This window comes from Dipteris shenzhenensis, chromosome 26 (genome assembly GCF_047967505.1).
Source record: "Dipteris shenzhenensis isolate YYH24624 ecotype China chromosome 26, Dip_SZ_1.0, whole genome shotgun sequence".
NCBI lineage: Eukaryota > Viridiplantae > Streptophyta > Polypodiopsida > Gleicheniales > Dipteridaceae > Dipteris > Dipteris shenzhenensis.
In genome coordinates, this window is record NC_141621.1 from 23,206,460 (window position 1) to 23,210,235 (window position 3,776).

The window sequence follows — 3,776 nt, forward strand, 5'->3', positions numbered from 1 at the left end:
ATGAACAAGGGGTGAACAAGGGATGAACAAGGGGTGACAAAGGGATGAGCAAGGGGTGACAAGGGTGTGACAAAGGGTAAACAAAGTGACAAAATATGAAGAGGAGAGAGGAGAAGAGTGGAGATGAGGAGAGAGGGCAGAGCTGGAAAGCACACCACAAATGACTAACTGTACACTAGATTTAGTTGAAAATGTAGAATATATACAAACCCATTTAGGGTTAGGGTTAGGGTTAGGGGCTCTAACCGTTTCCTTTATAGCACTCTATTGGGTTAGTGCTATGCACATATGATCACATGATGGTGTATGCACATGTGATCACATGATGTTGAGCGTGAACTCTCAACACCTTTCCTCAAGATCAACATCATGAAGTAGGCCTTCCCTCAAGATGGTGATTCTGGGGAATCGAAGAAGCACTGAGCATTACATTCCATCACACCTATTTAATGGGAATGTCATTCCTTTGCTTCAAACCAAGAGCTAGTCGGTGTTTCTCGAAAAGCTCTTTACCGAGTGGTTTGGTAAAGATATCTGCAACATTCTCTTTGTTATCGCAATGCTACAGTGTGATGTCACCAAGTAACACTCTTTCTCTAATGAAGTGCTCTCTGACATCAATGTGCTTTGTCCTCGAGTGATATATTGGATTCTTGTCCAATGCTTGAGCCGATTGATTATCACAGTATATTGTTGTTGGCTTTGACTCATCAAAGTAATCTGTTTTTGACAATAGTCTTCTGAGCCATATAGCCTCACATGCACCTAGTGCTCTATATTCTGCTTCAGTTGAAGACAAAGAAACAATTGGCTATTTCTTTGACAACCATGATATAGCACCTTAACCAAGGAGAAATGCATATCCCTTTTTCGATCTCCTGGTCTCATGATCTCCGGTATAGTCACTATCACAGTATCCATGCAACCGTGGATGACTTCCTCTGTATTCTATCCCCAATTGTCTTGTATCTCTGATGTATCTCAAGACTCTTTTGGCTGCATTCCAATGAGACTATTTTGGATTTGCCATAAACTGTGCAAGTGAGCTTACTGCATAACAAATATCTGGTTGCCTATAGTACCTGTCATTGACTGTAGACTTTTTTGAATCGTTAGTAAATTTCAAACTCTATTCCATGGGAGTGGCTGCAATCTTGCAATCTGCCATATGAAACTTCTTCAAGAGACTGTCAACATACTTGAGCTGACTCATGAATGTGCTATCTGAATCTCTCCAGAACTCAACTCCAAGACAATAGTGCATAAGTCCAAGATCTTTCATGTATCTCTGTAGATAAGTCTTGTTTTAATTTTCTGATGAAGCTATCCTTGGTTTCGGTCACAATCAGATCATCTACGTACAAAAGTGCAATAGTAGTATCTTCCTCTTGAACTTTGTAGTAGAGAGTATGATCTACATTGAACTTCATGTATCCCAGATCAGCAAAATACTTCTCCATTCTGCTGTACCAACTTCTGGGTGCTTGCTTTAAGCCGTAGAGACTCTTCTTGAGATGGCAAACCTTATTCTTCTTTCCTGGTTAAACATAACCTTCTGGTTGTTGCATGTAGACTTCCTCGTCTAGATAACCATTGAGAAATGCATTCTTGACATCAAGTTGGTACACATTCCATCTGCTGAGTGTTGCTAGTGATATCAAGAACCATATGGAATCCATCTTTGCTACTGGAGCATAAGTCTCATCATAATCCTAACCATATTGCTATGCAAATCCTTTGGCAACTAGTCTGGCTTTGTATCTTTGAATACTTCCATCTGGATTGTACTTTACTTTGTATACCCATTTGTTTGTTGTGGCCTTCTTTCCTGGTGGAAGGTCGCATAATTCCCAAGTATTATTCTTATACAAAGCATCCATTTCTTCATTCATAGCAATTTGCCATTCTGGCTTGTCTATTGCATCTTCGAAGTACACTGGCTCTTATGTAGCCATGATGGTATTCATAAGAGCATAGTTGGTCGTTTAAACTGAATTGCTTTGCCTTTCTGAGCATATGTCGATTTGGCTGGTGGTCTGCTTTCCCTAGTAGACCGTCCGAGCTGCTATGGCTCTACCTGGGGTGTTTCTGGCAATTCTTGCTCTTCTTCATCAACCTTTTCTGTAGATGACTCTGAAGTTGATGCTTCTATCTCCTCTGTAGATGACTATGAAGTTTTCCATTCTGATTCCTCATCAAAGATAACATCTCTGGAGATAATGACCTTGTGGTTGATGGGATCATACAACTTGTTTGTTTTGCTTTCTTCACTATAGCCAACCATGATACATTTGCATGACTTGGCATCAAATTTCGTGCAATGATCATCATGTATGTGGGCATATGCTATGAAACCAAATATGCGGAGATGCCAATGTGTGGCTTACGTCTAGTGAATGCTTCATAAGGAGTCATACCTTGTATCGGTTCGGTAGGAAGCCGATTAAGCAAATAGTTTGCAGTGGCTATTGCTTCTACCCAATGCTACGGAATATGCTTCTCACTAAGCATTGCTCTAGCACTATTTGCTACTAACATCCCATTCTTCCGTTCAGCTCTTGCATTCTACTAAGGAGTATCTGCATATGTGAATTATCTTCAAATGCCGTGATTTCTGCAAAAGTTCATGAATGCTGAAGACATGTATTCACCTCCTCTATCTGATCTCATGACTTTGATATTTCTGCCTGTCAGGTTTTCTACCATGGCTTTGAATTCTTGAAATCTGGAAAACACTTCAAATTTCTCTTTTAGAAAGTAGACCCAACAATATCTGCTGTAGTCATCGATGAAAGTCAATTAGTAAAGGGAACCATTGATGCTGTGGGTCTGGGCATAACCCCATACATCTATATGTATCAAATCAAGAATACCTCGTGCACGAGAGGTACTTTTGCCGAAATTGGTTCGCTTTTGTTTGTCGAAGCAGCATGCTTCGCAAACTATTCCAAGAAACACTAGCTTCGGAATCCCAATTTCCATATTCTGATTCTTGAGATCTAACAAGTACTTGAAATTGACATGACCATATTTCTTGTGCCATTTTGCAGATAGTGGCATCTGTTTGCGGTTGAGCTGACATAGCATGCTTCTCTGGTACTGTAGCTAGCATTTTGTACAACCGTCCTTCCTTGACACCTTTTGCTACTAGTAGCTGACATCTTCTGGATTTGTCTTTGATAGTGCATTCATCTCCATCGAAGATGACTCGATAGTTGTGTTTTGTCATTTAACCTACTGAGACAAAAGCTTCTTGCTAAGCTTCGGAACATAGAGCACATCTTTCACCAATCCTTTCGTACCAGTGAAATTGTCCATAGGGATAACACCTATCCCTTGAACTGGATTCGATGTATTGTCTGCTGTGTAGATGACATTTTTATGACCTTCTAATGGTTTCATCTATGTGAACCATTCGTGATGATTTGTCATGTGAGATGATGCACCGTTGTTGATGTAGCAAGGATCTTGTTCCACTTGGTCGACTTGATAGCTAAAATCCTCTTTGGAATTGTAGTTAGTGTCTTGGTACACTGTATCAGTTTGCTACATTTCCTTGCTTGCAAGAAACATATTTCCATGTTCATTTGCAAAATGACTGTGACTAGAATGTCCACCATGATGATTTCCTTTGCCATGGAAATTCCCTTGATTACTGCTGGATTGACGCCTTGGTCGTATTGCTTCTTGCGGCAATCTCTTTCATAGTGTCCAAACTTGTGACAGTAGTTGCACTGGATGTTTAACACATTGGTGGATGCATTCCCTCGTCTTTG